This window comes from Symphalangus syndactylus, chromosome 4 (genome assembly GCF_028878055.3).
Source record: "Symphalangus syndactylus isolate Jambi chromosome 4, NHGRI_mSymSyn1-v2.1_pri, whole genome shotgun sequence".
Lineage (NCBI taxonomy): Eukaryota > Metazoa > Chordata > Mammalia > Primates > Hylobatidae > Symphalangus > Symphalangus syndactylus.
This window is the reverse complement of record NC_072426.2, coordinates 143,699,169-143,723,622: the sequence shown is the minus strand read 5'-3', so window position 1 is coordinate 143,723,622 and position 24,454 is coordinate 143,699,169. Positions and strand designations below refer to the sequence as shown.

Genomic DNA, 24,454 nt, shown 5'->3' with positions numbered 1-24,454 from the left:
GAAATAAAAGGCATCCAAATCAGTAAAGAGGAAGTCAAACTTTCACTGTTTGCTGATGATATGATCGTTTACCTTGAAAACCCTAAAGCCTCCTCCAGAAAGCTCCAGAACTGATAAAAGAATTCAGCAAAGTTTCTGATACAAGATTAATGTACACAAATCTGTAGCTCTTCTATACACCAACAGTGACCAAACAGAGAATCAAATCAAGAACTCAACCCGTTTTACAGTAGCTGCAAAAAAAAAAAAAAACAACTTAGGAATATACCTGACCAAGGAAGTGAAAGACCTCTGCAAGGAAAACTACAAAACACTGCTAAAAGAAATCATAGATGACACAAGCAAATGGAAACACATCCCATGCTCACGGATGGATAGAATCAATATTGTGAAAATAACCATACTGCCAAAAGCAATCTACAAATTCAACGCAATCCCCATCAAAATACCACCATCATTCTTCACAGAATTAGAAAAAAACAATTCTAAAATTCATATAGAACCAAAAAAAGAGCCCGCATAGCCAAAGCAAGACTAAGCAAAAAGAGCAAATCTGGAGGCATCACATTACCTGATTTCAAATTATGCTATAAGACCATACTCCCCAAAACAGCATGGTACTGGTATAAAAATAGGCACATAGACCAGGGAACAGAATAGAGAACCCAGAAATAAAACCAAATACCTACAGCCAACTGATCTTCAACAAAGCAAACAAAAACATAAAGTGGGGAAAGGGCACACTTTTCAACAAATGATGCTGGGATAATTGGCTAGCCACATGTAGGAGAATGAAACTGGATCCTCATCTCTTACCTTATACAAAAATCAACTCAAGATGGATTAAGGACTTAAACCTAAGACCTAAAACTGTAAAAATTATAGAAGATAACATTGGAAAAACCCTTCTAGACATTGGCTTAGGCAAGGATTCCATGACCAAGAACCCAAAAGCAAATGCAATAAAAACAAAGATAAATAGCCGTGACCTAATTAAACTAAAGAGCTTTTGCATGGCAAAAGGAACAGTCAGCAGAGTAAACAGACAACCCATTGAGTGGGAGAAAATCTTCATAATCTATATACCTGACAAAGGACTAATATCCAGACTCTACAACAAACTCAAACAAATCAGTAAGAAAAAAACAAACAAGCCTGGGTGCGGTGGCTCATGCCTGTAATCCCAGCACTTTGGGAGGCCGAGGTGGGTGAATCACCTGAGGTCAGGAGTTCGAGACCAGCCTGATCAACATGGAGAAACCCCGTCTCTACTAAAAATACAAAATTAGCTGGGCATGGTGGCACATGCCTGTAATCCCAGCTACTCAGGAGGGAGGCAGGAGAATTGCTTGAACCCAGGATGCAGTGGTGCAGTGAGCCAAGATCATGCCATTGCACTCCAGCCTGGGAAACGAGCAAAACTCCATATCAAAAAAAAAAAAAGATAAGAAAAAAAACAAATGATCCCATCAAAAAATGGGCTAAGGGCATGAATAGACAATTGCCAAGTCACTTCTAAAACCGTTTTCTCATTTGTAAAATGGGCATAATAATAATAGTACCAACCTCATGGGTGACTATGAGTGTGTAGTTGATAATGTATATAAAGATCTTCATATAATGCCAGTGACAAAAAAGCTATAAATAAATGTTAACCAAAATTGTTACGATTACTATTATTTTATTATTATTGTTGCTCTGTTGTGACAAGAATCAGAGTTTAGTATTAAATATATATCTAAGAACTTGCTATTTATAAATATGCCCACATTGGACACATAGATCCTTCCTGTCCAAGATTATTTATTTTATCTCAACTTTTAGCTCAATGCCTGGCACACAGCCAGGTCTCTACAAATTCAAATGATTGTTTAAATGACTGAATGAATAAACACCCGTAAGATATGATCAGAGAAACTTTTTGTTTTTTTCTTTTGAGATGGAGTCTGGTGCAATCTAGGCTCACTGCAACTTCTGCCTCCCAGATTCAAGCGATTCTCCTGCCTCAGCCTCCTGAGTAGCTGGGATTACAGGCGCATGTCCGGGGTTTGTTTCACCATGCTGGCCAGGCTGGTCTCAAACTCCTGACCTCAGGTGATCTGCCCACTTTGGCCTCCCAAAGTGCTAGGATTACAGGTGTGAACCACCGTGCCTGGCTAATCAGAGAAACTTAAAAAAGATTCATCATGTACTACAAGAAACATCTTAAGATTTCTGCTCATTAGCATAACAAGATGTTTTAATAAAATCTCATTTCTAGACAGTGTCTGGGAAATAAATCTATAAAATTGAATATTTCACTAATAGTGTTCCCTGAGACCTGCTATCTATCACATACGTATTGTATATATCCATAATATAATATGATAACATCTGATGTTTAAAAGTCACCTAAGGCCTTTATTCTAAATGCATTGAAAAGTCTTTTGATTGTTTCATGCAGGGGAACAACATGGCAAGAATTAGTTGGACAGAGATCACTTTAGCTGTGATGTGGAAGATGTGCTGCAAGCCACAAGAGTAAGAGCAGTAAAACAAATCAAGACGCCATTTTTGGCAGTCCAAGAAAAACATGATGGTGGTTAGGACAAGAGTATTCCATTAAGATAGACAGGATATAGCTTGAAAGTTGGTGGATGCAAAATAAGTAGCAGTAGAGGTGGGAAATGGAGTGGGAGGACAGGAAGTAAAGGGAGTGAAGGAAAGTGAGTAACCAAGGAAGTTGGGTTTTGGGCCAAGCCACAGTATGGATGGTAGTACAATTACTGACGAGTAATGGGGTGTGGAAGGAGACTCAAGATTCCCCATTACACTGGTTTACTGCTAATAATCCCCTCAGCCTCCAAATTCTAAGTCTAATTTTTTTTCCTTCCAAGGAGGCAAAGGTACCGTTTCTTTCTTTCACTTGGTAAAAGCATTCTCTCTCTCTTTCTCCCTCTCTCTCTCTTTCTGTCTGTCTCCTCTCCTTTGCTTGCTCTCATTCTCTCTGTATTTTTTTTTTATTTTATTCTCACTTGTCTCCTCTGCTCCTAGTTAGTGAACTAAAAGTTTGGAAGAATATAAAAGAGAGATGTAGATTTCCCGTAAATACCTCTCTCTCGGGAAAAGGTCATTGAGCCCAAGAAGAGGAAGGAACAAACTACCTTGTAAAACTCATCATTAAACTCAGTTTACTTAGTCCCACTGCACTATTTATGACAAGTCACTAAAATGTCAGCCTATTCCTCAGTGAAATGAGTCATTCTGTTTTACAGTTAAGCTTTTCCTTAAAATGTTTTTGGTTGGTAATGTTTATAGGATACATAACAACTTTATTTTCTCGGTACCCAAAACATTTATAAAAACCCTGGAATATGCAAATAGCAGGTAAACAATAACACTTTTTAGGCAGTCTTTCAGGAATTGATTTTAAAACATTTCTCCATAAAGGCACCAGGCAGGAAGCACTGTGTTCATTTCTTCAACAGTGACTCTAGGGTGCCCATTATTGGATGATTGGAGTGCTGAGTTAATGAGCCTTAGAATCACCTCTTGAACCAGCCTAGCTAACTTAACCACATGCTTTCACAGTATCGGCTTTAAAAAATACCTTCACAGCAAACATCAATAATAATGTCAAGGAAAAATAATAGAAATGTCTTATAATAAATTGTTGGAGACACATCTGGTAGGCAAATGATCTCAGCTAATTCATGCTAAAAATAAAATAAAGAAAATTAAAACCCTCAGTGCTGCATCTCCAGGAAAATTAAAAATTAAGTAAGTGAAAGGTATTCCTGCCCCAGACCTCTTTGTTTGACCAGTGAAGCAGAAGTTTTAGGCACCGGATAGTTAGATAAGTCATGATGTATGAAATGTGAAACAAGTGAAATCCTCAGCCTAGAAAACCACTCTAGGAGAAGGCAGGCAATAGCACATGGTGGATAATAAAAAGGCCAAAATCACTTTCATGTTTTTCAGCTGAAAAGAGCGGCAGTGTAAGTCCAGCCTCATTTTAGCATGCATTGTTGGGACTTCATCAGTTACCCTGATATAACCATGGATTGAATCCTGTTCTTACATTAGCTCTCTGGTGAAGGAAGAAAGACCAATTTTCATCTTACCTGAAAAATGGGCTTTTCATATCACTGGGGAACTCATTATAAGGCAAACGTTTTGCCGTTAAAGTTGCTGAATTAATTATAGGCACAAATCCTAACAGAGGAAAAAGATAATTAGGGACTCGGAGAACATGATGATGACACTGAGCTTTTCATACCCAAACCTATAAATCATCCAAATTATTAAAACTATGGAGGCTTTGTGAGTGTGACAACGTAAAATAGTGCCACAGTAAACTGCACGTAAGCCTTGGAACTGCGGAATGAAGTTTCAGGGCATAGAGGAAGTACATCTATCATGAATCTCAGTTTCCCTGAGAATGAAAGATTTATATGATTCTTTCACTCTGAAACCTAAATAAAACTCTGCTTAAGAGTAAAATCAGGATAGTAAATAAGTGTGACAGCAGAGTAATTGTTTCCTGGCTTATTGTCTACTTACTCATATTAATTTCATAATATTTTGTAGATTATTTCTTTACTCCATCTCAAAACTTTTAAATCACAATGTTGTACTACTAGTTCTTATTAAAATTCAAGATGAACTGCAAGGAGTCTCCTCAATCAATTTTTTATCCTTCTTCCTTGCAAATCTCTTACTTTACTATAGCACTTATTAGGAAAATTTTCTGATATCTTACTCCAGTTCAGAAATTCCTCTGATCTCCTCACTCTTCTTTCACCTTTTCTTTTCTTTATCGGCATCCCCAGACTTTACCCAGACATGCAAACTTTGGAGACAGTCCAAAGGTGAGCAATAAATGTGATTAAGTGCTTGGGAAATAGGATGTATAAAGAAAGATGAAAGGCAATATTTTAGGTAAAAGAGAAAGCTGCTCTCAGAATATATTCAATAGCAGTTTTCCAGAGCAAGGTCTTGAATTTCAATGACACTTACTTAGGTCTGATTCAAAAAATAAAAATGTAAGTAAAAATGCTAACAGACAATCCTCCAAAATTCACTCGCCTGGCATTTTTCCATTTTCCTCACAGCCTTTATCATATCTCTTATATCTTACCTTCGTCGGGCTGCCTGTCATATCTGCAGAATGCCGATGCTTTCGTTTTCTATATTACAGTCAAGGAGACATTTATATAGTAAAGAATTTACATTCTAGAACAGTGGTTCAATCAGAGGTGAATTTTGTCCCTCAGGGCACATTTATCAATGTCTGGAGACAGTTTCCGTTGTCACAACTGTAAATGAGGACACTACCAGCATTTAGTTAGTAGAGGCCATAATGCTACTTAACTTTCTAGAATATGCAGAATAGCCCCCAATAACAAAAAATTATCCAGTCCAAAATGTCAATAGTGCTGTGCCCTAGAAGCATTGGCAGGAAATATAAGGACTGGCTATGCTCTGTGTCACCAAAGCAGGCTACAACTCTTGAGCTAGGAGCCCTTCCATGCCTCCTGAAGAAGGTGAGAACACTTGGGTGAGGTTTCCTCAGTCACATTTTCACTGCCCACCCAGGCTTTCCATGCAGGCTGTTCTCATACCCTTCTCTATGCAACAGCTCCTCTCCATACAGGATGAGAACCCACTGCATGAGTGACCACATCCCTGGTTGGTAGTCTGCAATACTGTGTGTGTTGGATGGGGGCGGGGGTTTTTGCCAACACACAAATATTGGATATATGAATCTGTAAATTGACTGTTTTATACTTAAATGTAATGTCTATCTCAAGCTGCCATTACAGGCAGTTGCAAAAAAGCTTTATCTTAACTGAGGGAAAATTCAGTCAATTCTACATAAATATATTCATAGTTCATCCCCTTACCTCTTCTCCGTGAGGGCTCTTTGCCTTTTCTCTTATATATTAGCTTCCCAGCTTCAGCAGAGGCATTTACCCTTGTTCAGCCTCTACCCTAACTGGCATCCCCTGGTGCGTGCTCCCTCTCAGAGAATCTGATCCTATTGTCCATTCCTCACAGACCACTGTCCCTATCCATTCCAGTAACCAGATCCCCTCTAGTCTACTTGTTCTCTGTCTGTCTCTCACATACTCTCTTGCTCTCTTACCCTCTCACTCTCTTTCTCAACTTACTTCCATGCCTTTCTCAAGGGTATGGAGAGGCTCAGCTGCTCAGCTGCAGGAATCCTAGTAAAGATGTCTCAAGACCATTCTCTTCTTGATATGCCCTTTGGCCATCTTGAGTTGGCTGCTAACATACAACGGAAGCAGAGCCCCACCCAGGATATCAGACTGTAAGCAGAGAGAGTCCTCACCTGCTCACAGACTTTCTAACACATCTGGAGCCTCTATGCCCAGATTCAGATCCCCAGGTGCAGGGGTCCCTTTACAGACTCTCATTGGCAGTGATCATTTTGGTATGTTTTCCAACTTTCTTCTTTACCCCTCAATGGTATTTCTTCCAAGCATAGTGTTTAAGCCAGGACCTTGACCTTTGAAAGCAAGAAGGTCTTTGCTTCTCTTTGCATCACTGCCATGCTCTCTGTAGCTCCTGCAGCAGTAGAAGCCGATTTCAGGTCTTCGGGTGTGGGTGTATGTGTGTGTCTGTGTGTGTAAGAGGGAAGGCAATAAGGTAAGCAAAAGGACTTTAAGGAGCTAAATCACCTCCCGTCTATTTGTTCTTCTTAATACGTTACAATGTCCTCTTGCCACTGATAGTTAAAAACAGTTACGAAACATAATTGTTATTGTTGCTATTTCAGTTCTTTTCCTTTGTAAGTTGAAAAGAGTTTCTAAAAATTTCATACATTTTATATGGCCTATTTTATCACATATTTAGATAAAAATTTAAAGTATAACTTCTTTCATGTTCTTAAAACCATTGATTTTTCCACCCTTTAAAAGAAAAGGCATTCTCAGTTGAAACAATACAAATATTGGCTAGGTATTCTAGCCTTTGGTAGAACTCAACCCACCCGCATGTATTTTATGCCTTAGGAGGATGGAATCTTAGATAATATGCACTCGAATCGGGCTTATCACATGCCAGGCCCTATTCCGAGTGTTTCATGTCTATTAGCTCATATAATCATCTGAGCCGTTGTTATCTCCATTCGACAGGTGAGAAAATGGAGACAACAGAAGTTAAGTCACTTGCCTGAGGTCACACAGCTAGCAAGCAGGGGAGCAGGGATTTAAACCTACAGCGTCTTGTACCAGAAGCCAATGTCTCAAACCACGCATTACACTGTTAGCCTTTATTATGTGAGTTGAGGTTAAAAATGAATCATAAAAAGGCCATAGAACACAGCACCATGTTTACTGAAAGACATACATAAGTGAAGTTTAAATGGGAATAGATTGTGATAAAAAAATTTAAGTCACTTTTCAAAATGAGAGTAATAAACCTTAGAGATCAAAGATCAGGATATGGGTCTTACAGTTTAGAGTCACAGAGCAGAAAATTCCATCTTTCTTGGATTAAGCAAGAAGCATGATCAAGGCTTATACACAGTTCACCAAATTCACTATTGTAAGAGAATACATATTGATTTAAAATACATATAAATATTACTATGGAACTAGTAATAAGATGGACAGTTGCTTGACCATCTGCTATACTAAGTTAATATCTCATGAGTGTAGGCAGGTAGTCAGCTGCTAGTCAAGATTCAGGGATTTGGTATGTCCCAATCTCTTTCTTTCAGGAGACACAACTAAGAGTTATTGATTTTTATGAACAACAGCAAAAAAAAGCAGATAGAATGATTTTAAAAGAACCCTAAAAATCAGTTGGCTACTTCCATTGCTAATTCTTGGTATTTTTCTTTGACTCACCATGAGTGATATCCTGAGATGCACACTTTCTCCAGATTGATGATGACCCAATGCACATAAATGTCACTGGAACAGAGGTGTGGACTGTAAACTCAACACTTGACTAAAAGCTCTCTAATGACAGGGTGTTTTGTTTCCTGACACCTCCTGCAGACATTTCCCAAGCATTCACTCAACTTTTTCTGACTGCAGAAATCGTGAAGACCCAGGATAGATGTGATGTGGAGACAAAGCAGCCCTGAGCCAGAGTCCACCACCCCCAGAGGGGGCCTCTGATTTCTTTCTCCTTCCAGGATAGGACATAAGGAGCTGTCTTAAGTGTTTTTGAACAAGGCCTGCTAAGCAGCTTTATCTCTATAAAAAAGCTTTTCAGCAGAAAATTTAATCTAAAATTTATCTACTGAACAAAATGAACCCCATAGATTTTATGTTATTATATTGGGAACAAAACCTACTTTCCTGGAACAATAAACATGGTAGGCTTCTTTTCCACCTGCTTTAAATTGAAAAGAAAAGAAAAATTTCCCCTGTGAGATACCCATTGCCTTCCTTGGGCAAAGAGGCTAAATTCAATACAAATTATTTCACTATCCATATTCTAGTTATTTCCCTTATCTCCTTCCTAGGCCCTGTAAGCTTAGGATATAGCAGTTTTGCCTTCACTAGTTCAAATAGGTGACTTACATTTATATTCTTTATCTTTCTGTAAGAATCCCCACTGGTTGCTAAATACGTGGGCTCCCCTCTGATGCCTTTCCTATGGGACAAGCACTTATATCAGCAAGAAGGCAAACAACAGTAGCGGCTTCTTGGGCACTGCAGCAGCAGACAGCAGGTGGAAGAATATGGCTTGATTTGAATTGAACAGCACAGCAAAACTTTTGTGCCAAAAGCAGAGCCTGCAGTGGCTGAAATAGATTTTTTATCGAAATAGATATAAAACTTTAAATAAAAAGTGCTCCAAAGATTCTTTATATGAAAATGACATCATGTTATGGCTGTAAAACCTGGGAATATAAAGACTTGAATTGATGTGCTTGATTAAAATAAGAAGAAGAAACTTATTTCCTCCAAGGGATTCCTCTACTGTCATTACTGGTTTTGTACACCCTGCAGAGACCCAAATCGTAGTTAGGGGAAAAGGATGCTGGCATTTCATTTAGAATAGAGAAAGCAGAGCTTACAATGAACCCTACCAGGAGACAGAACACTCAGGCACACTTCACATCACAGTTTCTTAAAAGGTTCAGCTCTGTTTGACTAGATAATTCCCAAAAGTCACTTTGGCCACTTTAGTGTTGTAGTCATAATTTCCATACTAACCCTATCCCCAGAAACCATCTTCTGAAATGAAGGCATTAGAAGAAGGCTGTCACCACTAGACTTCAACCTGAGGACAACCTGACCTCAACAGGGAAACCCACACACACTTCTTCCTTTGCATCAGGAAACCCATGGAGATTTCCATGGCTCAGTCACAGGAGCTCTGCTATGTGGTTAAGATGAATACTGTTAAGCAGTCTTGTGGCAATGCATCATTAGAATCATGTCCTTTTTCAACTGGGGACCTATTAACCCAGCTCCTAACTTCTTAATAATTTACTTGTCACTTTGGGAAACCTATTAAGTCACACTTTTGTTCTCTGTAAAATAAGAAAAGACAATGTATGTCCTCAACAGCCCAGGAATGGGAATAAAAGAGAAAATAAATGGGAAAAAGAATGCGGAAGAGTTGAGTCCCTATGAAATACAAAATGAGAGAATAAGGGACAATTCAGACATACTCCGCTAGGAAAATGTCAACACTCACAATGATCTAGCTAAATGTAAGCCCACTGTACCTGTTCATGTGGAAAAAATCTCTAGTACTGAGAAGATTAGGCTAAATTCTGCTGACCACAATTCAATCTTTTGACATAACCTCTACCTATTGACAACACAGTCATATTTAAATATCACTATCTGTGATATGTTTCACACCATTTTGGAACCTTTTTAAATTCCTTACATCCTTTGATAAGTTCTATCAAATCTTTCTTGATATCTTTTCAGCCACTAAGACCTCACTACATCATTCTGTCTTCAGAGGCATGATGTTCAGTTTGAGAACATTTCTCCCTGGAATAAGTGTCATTTTTATAAGCTTTCAAAAGAAAATATCTGCTTAACAAAGATAACATCTATAAAAATATAAATATAGTTCCATCCCTTGTTCTACCCAAGCTACCTGCAAAACCACTCAAAAATATGGTGAAGCCATTAAAATTTTACTGAAGTGCAGCAAAATGCACACTCAAGTTAGTGATAGCCAGATGCCCATTTCTACCCAAGAATCCTGATTTGTCTTCAAAATTCAATGAAAGATTCATTTTTTCCCACCATAAAAAAAAGTATATTTAAATTAGGTTTTGAAAAATTTGCAATATTTTAGGCGGCTGGCTACTTTCAAACTTATACTGTCACTTAGTCTAGCAAAGGTTTTATTGTGTGTTTGATTTTAAAATATCAAGATATTTTAAAAACTGATTTAATAATACTTGATGAAATAATGTGTCCTGATAAATCCCTTGAAGAGCAATGAAAGAATGCATGACAGCTACCATTATGGACAGGATTTGAAAGACAGGAGAAATAGAAAGACTAATGTGTCCTTTCTTGCCACAAATTCCAAAATTCTTCTCAGCCCAGTTCCCTGCCTTTCTTTAGAGCTCTGTGAGGACACTCAGCAACTATTGCATTTTGTCTCACCAGCATCACAAGACAAGGATAACTTTTCTTCAAAGCACACTCCAGTGTTTTTGGACAATACTTGGATCCTTATAATTGTATTAATTTGTTATTATAAATTTTTAAAATTTTATGTATTTTGTTTCTCTTAAATTTTAACTTTTACTTCCAGCTACAAACACCTGTATAGTCATCTGCATCTAGAGAATACCTCAACATTCTCTGAGACATGAGTTTCAATTTGCATTCGAAAACTCGAAGGCAAACACAAATACCGGTTGAGCATTGCTGATCCAAAAATCCAAAATATGAAATGCTCCAGAATCTGAAACTTTTTGAGCGGTGACATGATGCCACAAGTGGAAAATTCCACACAGGACCTCATGTGACAGGTTGAGTCTAACAGCAGTCAAAACTTTATTTCATGAACAAAATTATTTAAAATATTATATTACCTTAAAGCCTTGTATATAAGATATATATGAAACATAAATGTATTTTGTCTTTAGACTTTAGACATATTAGTCCTATCCCCAATATATCTCATTATGTATATGCAAATATTCCAATATCCCAAAAACATTTACAGTCAGAAACACTGTGGTCCCAAGCACTTCCAATATGGGCTACTCAACCTATACAAAGAAACACATTCTGATTGTATTGTATTTCTTCCCTGTCTGCCACTTTAGGTAGGAAGAATTGGATTGTGCAAAGTTTGTGGTTGGTTTAATATATTTTTTTTATTATTATACTTTAGGTTTTAGGGTACATGTGCACAATGTGCAGGCTTGTTACATATGTATCCATGTGCCGTGTTGGTTTGCTGCACCCATTAACTCGTCATTTAGCATTAGGTATATCTCCTAATGCTGTCCCTCCCCCTTCCCCCCAACCCACAACAGTCTCCGGAGTGTAATGTTCCCCTTCCTGTGTCCATGAGTTCTCATTGTTCAATTCCCACCTATGAGTGAGAACATACAGTTTGGTTTTTTGTCCTTGTGATAGTTTACTGAGAATAATGGTTTCCAGTTTCATCCATGTCCCTACAAAGGACATGAATTCATCATATTTTATGGCTGCATAGTATTCCATAGTGTATATCTGCCACATTTTCTTAATCCAGTCTATCGTTGTTGGACATTTGGGTTGGTTCCAAGTCTTTGCTATTGTGAATAGTGCCGCAACAAACATACCTGTGCATGTGTCTTTATGGCAGCATGATTTATAGTCCTTTGGGTATATACCCAGTAATGGGATGGCTGGGTCAAATGGTATTTCTAGTTCTAGATCCCTGAGGAATCACCACACTGACTTCCACAATGGTTGAACTGGTTTACAGTCCCACCAACAGTGTAAAAGTGTTCCTATTTCTCCACATCCTCTCCAGCACCTGTTGTTTCCTGACTTTTTAATGATGGCCATTCTAACTGGTGTGAGATGGTATCTCATTGTGGTTTTCATTTGCATTTCTCTGATGGCCAGTGATGATGAGCATTTTTTCATGTGTTTTTTGGCTGCATAAATGTCTTCTTTTGAGAAGTGTCTGTTCATGTCCTTTGCCCACTTTTTGATGGGGTTGTTTGCTTTTTTCTTCTAAATTTGGTTGAGTTCATTGTAGATTCTGGATATTAGCCCTTTGTCAGATGAGTAGGTTGCAAAAATTTTCTGCCATTCTGTAGGTTGCCTGTTCACTCTGATGGTAGTTTCTTTTGCTGTGCAGAAGCTCTTTAGTTTAATTAGATCCCATTTGTCAATTTTGGCTTTTGTCGCCATTGCTTTTGGTGTTTTAGACATGAAGTCCTTGCCCACGCCTATGTCCTGAATGGTATTGCCTAGGCTTCCTTCTAGGGTTTTTATCGTTTTAGGTCTAACATGTAAGTCTTTAATCCATCTTGAATTAATTTTTGTATAAGGTGTAAGTAAGGGATCCAGTTTCAGCTTTCTCCATATGGCTAGCCAGTTTTCCCAGCACCATTTATTAAATAGGGAATCCTTTCCCCATTGCTTGTTTTTGTCAGGTTTATCAAAGATCAGATAGTTGTAGATACCGGGATTATTTCTGAGGGCTCTGTTCTGTTCCATTGATCTATGTCTCTGTTGTGGTACCAGTAGCACGCTGTTTTGGTTACTGTAGCCTTGTAGTATAGTTTAAATTCAGGTAGCCTGATGCTTCCAGCTTTGTTCTTTTGGCTTAGGATTGACTGGGCGATGTGGGCTCTTTTTTGGTTCCATATGAACTTTAAAGTAGATTTTTCCAATTCTGTGAAGAAAGTCATTGGTAGCTTGATGGGGATGGCATTGAATCTATAAATTACCTTTGGCAGTATGGCCATTTTCACAATATTGATTCTTCCAACCCATGAGCATGGAATGTTCTTCCATTTGTTTGTATCCTCTTTTATTTCATTGAGCAGTGGTTTGTAGTTCTCCTTGAAGAGATCCTTCACATCCCTTGTAAGTTGGATTCCTAGGTATTTTATTCTCTTTGAAGCAATTGTGAATGGGTATTCACTCATGATTTGGCTCTCTGTTTGTCTGTGATTGGTGTACAAGAATGCTTGTGATTTTTGTACATTGATTTTGTATCCTGAGACTTTGCTGAAGTTGCTAATCAGCTTAAGGAGATTTTGGGCTGAGACAATGGGGTTTTCTAGATATACAATAATGTCATCTGCAAACAAGGACAATTTGACTTCCTCTTTTCCTAATTGAATACCCTTTATTTCCTTCTCCAGCCTGATTGCCCTGGCCAGAACTTCCAGCACTATGTTGAATAGGAGTGATGAGAGAGGACATCCCTGACTTGTGCCAGTTTTCAAAGAAAATGCTTCCAGTTTTTGCCCATTCAGTATGATATTGGCTGTGGGTTTGTCATAGATAGCTCTTATTATTTCGAGATACGTCCCATCAATACTTAATTTATTCAGAGTTTTTAGCATGAAGTGTTGTTGAATTTTGTCAAAGGCCTTTTCTGCATCTATTGAGATACTCATGTGGTTTTTGTCTTTGGTTCTGTTTATATGCTGGATTACATTTATTGATTTGCATATGTTGAACCAGCCTTGCATCCCAGGGATGAAGCCCACTTGATCATGGTGGATAAGCTTTTTGATGTGCTGCTGGATTTGGTTTGCCAGTATTTTACTGAGGATTTTTACATCAATGTTCATTAAGGATATTAGTCTGAAATTCTCTTTTTTGGTTATGTCTCTGCCAGGCTTTGGTATCAGGACAATGCTGGCCTCATAAAATGTGTTAGGGAGGATTCCCTCTTTTTCCATCGATTGGAATAGTTTCAGAAGGAATGGTACCAGTTCCTCCTTGTACCTCTGGTAGAATTCGGCTGTGAATCCATCAGGTCCTGGACTCTTTTTGGTTGGTAAGCTATTGATTATTGCCACAACTTCAGATCCTGTTATTGTTCTATTCAGAGATTCAACTTCTTCCTGGTGTAGTCTTGGGAGGGTGTATTTGTTGAGGAATTTATCCATTTCTTCTAGATTTTCTAGTTTATTTGCGTAGAGGTGTTTGTAGTATTCTCTGATGGTAGATTGTATTTCTGTGTGTTCAGTGGTGATATCCCCTTTTTCATTTTTTATTGCATCTATTTGATTCTTCTCTCTTTCCTTCTTTATTAGTCTTGCTAGTGGTCTATCAATTTTGTTGATCTTTTCAAAAAACCAGCTCCTGGATTCATTAATTTTTTGAAGGATTTTTTGTGTCTCTATTTCCTTCAGTTCTGCTCTGATTTTAGTTATTTCTAGCCTTCTGCTAGCTTTTGAATGTGTTTGCTCTTGCTTTTCTAGTTCTTTTAATTGTGATGTTAGGGTGTCAATTTTGGATCTTTCCTGCTTTCTCTTGTGGGCATGTAGTGCTATAAATTTCCCTCTACACACTGCTTTGAATGTGTCCCAGAGATTCTGTTATGTTGTGTCTTTGTTCTCATTGGTTTCAAAGAATATCTTTATTTCTGCCTTCATTTCATTATGTACCCAGTAGTCATTCAGGAGCAGGTTGTTCAGTTTCCATGTAGTTGTGCGGTTTTGAGTGAGTTTCTTAATCCTGAGTTCTAGTTTGATTGCACTGTGGTCTGAGAGACAGTTTGTTATAATTTCTGTTCTTTTACATTTGCTTTGGAGAGCTTTACTTCCAACTATGTGATCAATTTTGGAATAGGTATGGTGTGGTGCTGAAAAAAATGTGTATTCTGTTGATTTGGGGTGGATAGTTCTGTAGATGTCTATTAGGTCCACATGGTGCAGAGCTGGGTTCAATTCCTGGATATCCTTGTTAACTTTCTGTCTTGTTGATCTGTCTAATGTTGACAGTGGGGTGCTAAACTGTCCCATTATTATTGTGTGGGAGTTTAGGTCCCTTTGTAGGTCACTCAGGACTTGCTTTATGAATCTGGGTGCTCCTGTGTTGGGTGCATATATATTTAGGATAGTTAGCTCTTGTTGTTGAATTGATCCCTTTACCATTATCTAATGGCCTTCTTTGTCTCTTTTGATCTTTGTTGGTTTAAAGTCTATTTTATCAGACACTAGGATTGCAACCCCTGCCTTTTTTTGTTTTCCATTTGCTTGATAGATCTTCCTCCATCCCTTTATTTTGAGTCTATTTGTGTCTCTGCACATGAGATGGGTTTCCTGAATACAGCACAGTGATGGGTCTTGACTCCTTATCCAGTTTGCCAGTCTGTGTCTTTTAATTGGAGCATTTAGCCCATTTACATTTAAAGTTAATATTGTTATGTGTGAATTTGATCCTGTCATTATGATGTTAGCTGGTTATTTTGCTCATTAGTTGATGCAGTTTCTTCCTAGCCTCGATGGTCTTTACAATTTGGCATGTTTTTGCAGTGGCTGGTACCGGTTGTTCCTTTCCATGTTTAGTGCTTCCTTCAGGAGCTCTTTTAGGGCAGGCCTGGTGGTGACAAAATCTCTCAGCATTTGCTTGTCTGTAAAGGATTTTATTTCTCCTTCACTTATGAAGCTTAGTTTGGCTGGATATGAAATTCTGGGTTGAAAATTCTTTTCTTTAAGAATGTTGAATATTGGCCCCCACTCCCTTCTGGCTTGTAGAGCTTCTGCCGAGAGATCAGCTGTTAGTCTGATGGGTTTCCCTTTGTGGGTAACCCGACCTTTCTCTCTGGCTGCCCTTAACATTTTTTCCTTCATTTCAACTTTTGTGAATCTGACAACTATGTGTCTTGGAGTTGCTCTTCTCAAGGAGTATCTTTGTGGCATTCTCTGTATTTCCTGAATCTGAATGTCGGCCTGCCTTGCTAGATTGGGGAAGTTTTCCTGGATAATATCTTGCAGAGTGTTTTCCAACTTGGTTCCATTCTCCCCGTCACTTTCAGGTACACACCAATCAGACATAGATTTGGTCTTTTCACATAGTCCCAAATTTCTTGGAGGCTTTGTTCATTTCTTTTTATTCTTTTTTCTCTAAACTTCCCTTCTCGCTTCATTTCATTCATTTCATCTTCCATCACTCATACCCTTTCTTCCAATTGATCGCATTGGCTCCCAAGGCTTCTGCAATCTTTGCGTAGTTCTCGCAACTTGGCTTTCAGCTCCATCAGCTCCTTTAAGCCCTTCTCTCCATTGGTTGTTCTAGTTATCCATTCATCTAATTTTTTTCAGTTTTTAACTTCTTTGCTATTGTTTTGAATTTCCTCCCGTAGCTCGGAGTAGTTTGATTGTCTGAAGTCTTCTTCTCTCAACTCGTCAAAGTCATCCTCCATCCAGCTTTGTTCCGTTGCTGGTGAGGAACTGCATTCCTTTGGAGGAGGAGAGGTGCTCTGCTCTTTAGAGTTTCCAGTTTTTCTGCTCTGTTTTGTCCCCATCTTTGTGGTTTTATCTACTTTTGGTCTTTGATGATGGTGATGTACAGATGGGTTTTTGGTGTGGATGTCCTTTCTGTTTGTTAGTTTTCCTTCTACCAGACAGGACCCTCAGCTGCAGGTTTGTTGGAGTTTGCTAGAGGTCCACTCTAGACCCTGTTTGGCTGAGTGTCAGCAGTGGTGGCTGCAGAACAGTGGATTTTCGTGAGACCACAAATTCAGCTGTCTGATAGTTCCTCTGGAAGTTTTGTCTCAGAGGAGTACCTGGCCGAGTGAGGTGTCAGTCTGTCCCTACTGGGGGTTGCCTCCCAGTTAGGCTGCTCGGGGGTCAGGGACCCACTTTAGGAGGCAGTCTGTCCATTCTCAGATATCCAGCTGTGTGCTGGGAGAACCACTACTCTCTTCAAAGCTGTCAGTCAGACAGGGACATTTAAGTCTGCAGAGGGTCCTGCTGAGTTTTTGTTTGTCTGTGCCCTGCCCCCAGAGGTGGAGCCTCCAGAGGCAGGCAGGCCTCCTTGAGCTGTGGTGGGCTCCCCCCAGTTCGAGCTTCCTGGCTGCTTTGTTTACCTAAGCAAGCCTGGGCAATGGCGAGCGCCCCTCCCCCAGCCTTGCTGCTGCCCTGCAGTTTGATCTCAGACTGCTGTGCTAGCAATCAGCGAGATTCCGTGTGCATAGGACCCTGCAAGCCAGGTGCGGGACACAATCTCCTGGTGTGCCGTTTTCCAAGCCCGTTGGAAAAGCACAGTATTAGGTGGGACTGACCCGATTTTCCAGGTGCTGTCTGTTACCCCTTTCTTTGACCAGGAAATGGAACTCCCTGACCCCTTACACTTCCTGAGTGAGGCAATGCCTTGCCCTGCTTTGGCTCATGCACAGTGCGCTGCACCAAGTGTCCTGCACCCACTGTTTGGCACTCCTTAGTGAGATCAACCGGGTACCTCAAACGGAAATGCAGAAATCACCTGTCTTCTGTGCCGCTCACGCTGGGAGCTGTAGACTGAAGCTGTTCCTATTCGGCCATCTTCCTTTTTCTGGTTTAATATCATATAATAAGAATATAGACCACAGTAATGGAATATAGTGTGCCAACAGCAATAATCGGTGGATGCATGTTATTGATCCTACTATTAGCAAAGATAACATTCTGACATTAGTCAAAGTTCTAACTATGACCCTGGAAGGAAATGATGGTGTGCCCTGAACAGTAATGACAATTGTGACCCCAAATTTAGCCAATACAAGTCAGCTTAGAATAGAGGTAGGAAGGTCTGTTCATTGCATCAACGTTTGTCCCAAGTAGATACAGTGGATTGGGTTCATCAGTCTTGGGCAGAAGACAGAGTCAGAGGGGATGTGGTCAAGATGACATGCATCTCACAGAGGGCTTAAGAACAAGAGATACATCTGTCAGGATTGAGGCAGATGAGCTCACGAGTAGGAGTCAGGATAAGGCCAACAGACAAAGTGGAAAGAAAGTTAATTAGCTGGAAAAAGTTAGATTCTAAAGAGCATTTAAGGAAGGCTCTGGAACCTAAGCCTAAGACAAATGGCATAGATTTCCCCCATTGCAGGAAGATGCATCAATGAGAATTAAAGCAACTAATTCCTTCTATCTTGGTTTGCTCAGAAATTTCTGGTCAAACTCAGTCTTAAGACATATATTATGTAATGATTTATACATAGGCTTATGAGGGCATATTGTAGTTGCTAGTTATATGTGTATCCTCATTTACTCAGCAGTCTTTTGTTATCCAGTTAAAAGCATTGCAGCTTTCAAAAATACCTGGATGGGGGGTTGGTCCAATGGTGTAAACACTGGGGTCACTGAAAACTAACTCATAATTCATACTCCTTCTCATTTCTTCTGTTGTCACATCTGCTACTGATTTTTTTATTCTCTAATTAGGCACATTTTGTCTTTCTAATTATGATTAAGAAATTGTGTATTAATCACTGACTCTGACTGTCTGTTCCAGTAATCCATCCTTGAAACACACCAGCTATTATCCTCCCCTGTCCTTCCACTCACTTGTTTCCCCCAACACATGATGTGGCTCCGAGGCTCCCAGGTCTCTGGATGTTGCCATTGCTGCCGGCCAAGGAAGGCTCAGTTAGGAGTGGGGCTTAGACAGATATAGATGTTAACACCAAACCACAGAAAACAATGGCTGGGATTAAAGGAAAAGGCTTCAGAAACTGCCTAACACTGATGTTAAAGCAGCCTCATGTGGTCAAGTGCCAGAATAAGCAGCTTGAAAAATGTAAATATCTCATGTCAACCTCATCATACTACAAATGAGTGTGTTCTGTCTTAAAAGTGATATCTCTAAGGCATTTTAAGAACTTCCTAAGGGAAATGAGTCAAAAGTAAGTTTTATGCTCCATTCTCCACAATCTCTGACACATGTAGGAACTCAATAAGGAATTTCTGTTGGAGGAACAATAAACTAATTAATTAATTAATGGTAGATAAGCTAGGTGTTAAACAAAGTAAATAATTTTTGCTCCAAGTGTCTACATAGCAACATCAGTATTCTCATTAAAAACCTTATCTATTTGAATGTTTCTAAATATTATTTTCTACAAAGAGGTGTAATCACTTTAAAAGAAGGCTATCTTTATCCAGTGCTGAATAATCTTGTCTGTGCTGTTTGTAAAGGAGGCCTTTTAAATAAATTGAAGAAGACAATTTCAAGCATATTAATAAGACAGCTACAAAAGTCCTTTGCATGTTTTTAAGTAGGTCAGTATGTCATACTGCACTGGATTTTTACCCTTTGTTTGCTGGACCATGACAAGAAAGAATAAAAAGGCACAGAATAAAGAACCTGGGAAGAGCAAATGGGCACTTATTCTTAAATGTAGTAAGTAGTCATGACTTTCTTATTAAGTGGTGACAAATATAAATGAAATTTTATAATGAAAGAAAAGTATAATACAAGGATGAATTGAAGAGGAGAACGATTTCCATCAAGATGGGGATTTGAGTCTTAAATGATCAATTAAAGAAACAGCTCAAAACACAGAGGAAACACAGAGAAATGGAAACCCTCAGGTCCAGGAAACCTAACGGGCAAATAATAGGAGTTCTAGACTGCTTTTGATCACATCCCCTAAATCTACTATGCCCAAACATTTCCCATCTCAATTAATAGTAATTCTCACTTTCCAATTGCTCAGACCAAAACACTAGATCCTTGCTTGATTCCACTTTCTGTCATATCCCACGTGGAATTTATCAGTAAATCTTATCCCATCTACCTTCAAAATTCTAATTTCTGAACCTGACCACTTGGCAGCAGCTCTGGCTGTTAGCACTGTTATCTATCTGGTATTATCTTTTACCTGGATATTCATGAAAGCTTGCAAGCTGTCTCTTCACTTTTACCCTTGCCAACCTACAGACGAGTCTATATCTGCCAGCCAGTGCTATCTTTTTAAAAATCAGTTCATGTCACTCTGCTGTTCAAAACCCTGTATCATTCAGAGTAAAAACCTGAGATGTTACCACCCACCCACAAGGCCCTAGGCAATCTCGTAGCTTTTATTTGTATGACCTCAACCTACCACTCTATGCACTCTGGCCCATTCATGGCATTTCAAGGACCACTGGCCTCCTAGATATTCTGTTATGAACTAAATTGTGTCCCTCCAAAATACATATGTTTATGTCCTAACCTGCACTACCTCAGAATGTGACCTTATTTGGAAACACTGTCATTGCAGATGTAGTTAGTCAAGATGAAGTCACCATGGGGATAGGGTAGGTCTTTAATCCATTGTGACTGGTGGTGTCATAAAAAGGGGAAATTTGGGGTCGGGCACGGTGGCTCATGCCTGTAATCCCAGCACTTTCGGACGCCGAGGCAGGCAGATCACGAGGACAGGAGATCGAGACCATCCTGGCTAACATGGTGAAATCCCATCTCTACTAAAAATACAAAAAATTAGCTGGGCATGGTGGTGGGCACCTGTAGTCTCAGCCAGTTGGCAGGCTGAGGCAGGAGAATGGCGTGAACCCAGGAGGTGGAGTTTGCAGTGAGCCGAGATCGAGCCACTGCACTCCAGCCTGAGCGACAGAGCAAGCCTCCGTCTCAAAAGGGGGTTGGGAAATTTCGATGCAAACACACCAACATGGAGAATGTCCTGCAACCATGAATACAGAGATTGGGATGATACATCTACAAGCCAAGGAAGGCCAAAGATTGCCACAAAGCACCAGAAGTTAGGAGAGTGGCATGAACAGATTCTTCCTCACAGTCTCAGACAGAGCCAACCCTAAGGACACCTTGATGTTAGACTTCTAGCCTCTAGAACTGGGAGACTACACATTTCTGTTGTTTCAGCTGCTCACTTTGTGGTGCTTTGTTATGGCAGCCCTAGCAAGCTAAAACATATTTCTGGGCACACTCTCAATGTTAGGGCTATTGCCCAGGTGGTTTTGCCAGATTCTCCTGAGAAGCCTGGAATGTATAAAGAACTCATGTGAATCAGAGTTCTAATCTTCTTGCATCCACTGGAATCTTTAATTCATGCAGGCATGCTCATAGATGGCTGAGGTTTCCAGCAGCTATGTGGAGCCAGGGAACCCCTTGCCTCCAGGTGGAGGCACACCACATAACCTCCTGCATAGCGAAATGTCTTGGTCAGAGCCAGTATTCTTAAAGGGGCCTGCATCCTTGAACTGTGATGGCAAATCTCTGTCAAACATGTCACTATTAGGACATGTGACATTAATTAAGTTAAAGAGGTTCTTCATTCCCTCAGCATGGACATAAAATTGTCATACATTAGACATGACACAAGTCTGGAGAGAAATATTTAAAGTTATAATTTCCAAAGACAAGGAGAGAAAACAGGGAAGTTAGAAGGAAAGATGAGAAATGAGTCAAGTGTGAAAATACAAAATTATACATGGTTTGGACTTTGAAATAATGGTATAATTTATAATCATTTTCTTAATCTTTTAATCATTAAAATTCTTATATACATAATATTTCAGAATATATGTTTTGGAAAATTGAGTTAGCCTACTTTCCTGTTTCTAGAGGGTGGATATGTCTTCTAAGACATTTTTAATGCCAATATATCTGAAATCTAAACTTTTGAAACTTTCTAATTTTATTTTTTTAAAGGTTATAGTTGAATCGCATGTCACAATTTATAAGGAACTTTCTTACCTATTATACTAGTTGAGACTATTGCCTGGCTACCAGAGGACCATTTCTTACATAATATAAATTAAAATTGCTATAACATTATATTATTTTAGAAATAAATGTAAAATATTTAGTATAGTACTAATGACTATCACAGATAGCTAATTTCAATTAAAGACTAACGCCCTATAATAATCACTCATTAAATAATTACCGTTGGCTGTTTTAATGGTGTATATTCCTGATTTAATTTTAGCATGATTTGTAGAAATCTGGTAGTTAAGCATATATTTAATCCCTTAAAACATAACGCTCATTTGATTTAGCCATGAAAAATATTTTCATGTAGTATAAGTTACTGTGTTCTTTTACATTTCTTTCAATTACGACCAGTCATTTTTAATCTGCTGTCAACATCAGTGCTGAAATAATAGATTAGATAAACACAGGTTGATGTTTTTAATCTTCATCATTAAATATCCCAGATACAGTACATACATCATGGGCCAAGGACCATTTCTCTTATATCTCCTCCAGCCTGTTGATATATCCTTGCCAGCACTTGGCAGTTTCACAACCTGGGTTTCGGCTGGTATTTTCTGGGGTATGCAAGCTGCCTCATCATCACCAAAGTCTCATCTAAGGACTAACTAATGTGAAAATTCAGCATATAAGGATGTGTGTAGTTCCTCTCTCTCCTTCAAGCCGTTCTTTTTCAAAGTCTTGCCTTGAAAATCTAAACCAGAGAGACAGAAGTGGAAACATGCCTCCTGATGATGCACACGTGTGTAATGAGAATGTCTAAATATCGTATTGAATTTTGTTTTTAGAGCTGGTGCAGTTCAAAGTCATCTGTGCCACTGCAGTGTGCTGGTTTACCTAAGACTGCCTGGAGCTATCTGTCTTGAGGTTCTTTTCTACTGGAGGTGTGACTAGTTTTGCAATTATAGATTTTTGTCTATTTGGCTTAGTTCACAGATGGTATGGCAGTATAGTGACCTGGGAAGGAAGGCGATGGGACAGTGACAGCCCTCATTTGTATCCATACGTGAGTCATAAACATCCATAAATCACCAAAACATCATAACCACCAAGCTGATGAATATAGCCTTAAAGCAGCAATCTCCCCATAGCTGACTGTGGATGATTAACTAGTAAGAATATGACATCTACAAAAGGAAGAAAAAGAGAGGCCACATGAAGACTTACTAGCGTGTAAGGAGGAACATAAAGTACAACAGAGAAAGAGACAAAATCGGAAATTTCTGTTTTTGTAATATTTTAGAAAATATTTTAATGGCCAAAATATCTTCAGAATAAATTATTTTTGAAGTCTTCTAATCTTAATAACAAAATGGTATTAAAAATTGCACCCAGGAGCTTACAAAGGGCTTTTCATATGTTATGTCACTTAGTAATATTTTCTTGTACATTAGGCTATTTTATAACATGAAAAAATATTATAATGTCAGTAAATTTAAGGTAAATTGAAAATTATTTTAGTAAAATGTTAATGAGACAAAAATAATGTACATGTAATTACTTTTTTAAAGATTCTTATTATATAGAGCAATTATAATTATTTTTGCAAATTATTTAATATTTAATATTTAAACATGCAGATGGAAAGATAAAGTTGCATAAAATGTCTTTGGCACAAGGAAAATGTGAAGTGAGAAAATATGTAAACACTCAAATTTTAAAATGCCTACAATCTAGCCAGGATCTAAGAAGGATAATAGAAGTATAAGGTAATCTATTCTTTATTCCTGCTTCTTATAGTCTTACCACAGAGAAATGGCTCACAGATGAATATAAAATAAAAAACCCTTTTCGAGAGTGTTACCTTTTCAATACTATAGAATTTCAGAGGAGGATGACACTTTTAACCGAAATTCTTATGGAAAGTTTCATAGACCAGGGTTTTTGGACCACTTTCCTGCACCTAAATTCAGAACAATCAAGAGACAATAAAAACAAAGAGATTAAGGCAAATTTATACTTTTATTAAAGCAAAAGTCTAGACTACAGTATAGTTCATGTATGTGGCATCAATCAACTACCAAGTGCCACACATCAAAATTAGATGGATTGGAGGGGTGGAACAAGATGGTAGAATAGACTGTTGTACTGATCATTCCTCCCAGTAGGAAGACTAAGTTTGACAACTATCTACACAAAGGGAGCACATTCATAGGAACCAAAAATCAAGTACCAACTTGGTCACTGTTAGGTAGGGCACCAAGTGGACTCTTGGGGTTCTTGATTCCAGGCTCTGGCTCCCATTAGACAGCACTTCTTGACCTGCTGGGCTGGAGAGGAGCCCATTGTCATGAAGGGTAAGTCCCAGGCCTGGCAGAATTTACCACAAGCTGACTGGAGATCCCTTGGGTGGTAACTGAATATCAGTGGTAGCTTAGTAGGCCCCTGTGGGCCTGTGATGATGGTGGCCATGGGATGAGGCACCTCTGCCTGTGGAAGCGGAGGGAAGAGTGAGAAAGTCTGTGTCATGTGGTTTGAGTGTCAGTTCACCCACTGTAGAATAGACTGCAAGGTAGATTTCTAAGATTTTGACTCCAGTCCTTGGGTACAAATGGCATCTCTGGACCTGCCCAGGGCCTGAGGGAAATCACCATCCTGATGAGAACAACACAAGACTGGCTGGTTCCACCACCTCTGATTGTAGAGCCTTCCCAAGGGTAACAGGCACATACAAGCCCAGATGGCAAACACTACAAGAAATACCTAACCCTACAGTGTCCAGACACTACTTAACATCCACAATCATCAAGACCGTTCAGGAAACCATGGCCTCACTAAATAAACTAAACAAGGCACCAGGAAACGATCCTGGAGAA

The 24,454-nt window shown here is 39.0% G+C and overlaps 1 long non-coding RNA gene across 1 annotated transcript in view; it reads right to left on the bottom strand.

The window, feature by feature from the left end:
• Window positions 1–24,454, bottom strand: part of LOC134736524 (uncharacterized) — a 100,063-nt gene that overhangs the window by 37,437 nt on the left and 38,172 nt on the right. Inside the window, exon 4 of the long non-coding RNA XR_010120615.1 lies at window positions 22,596–22,765. This is a non-coding gene — a long non-coding RNA (uncharacterized lncRNA). The remainder of the gene's footprint in view (window positions 1–22,595; window positions 22,766–24,454) is intronic.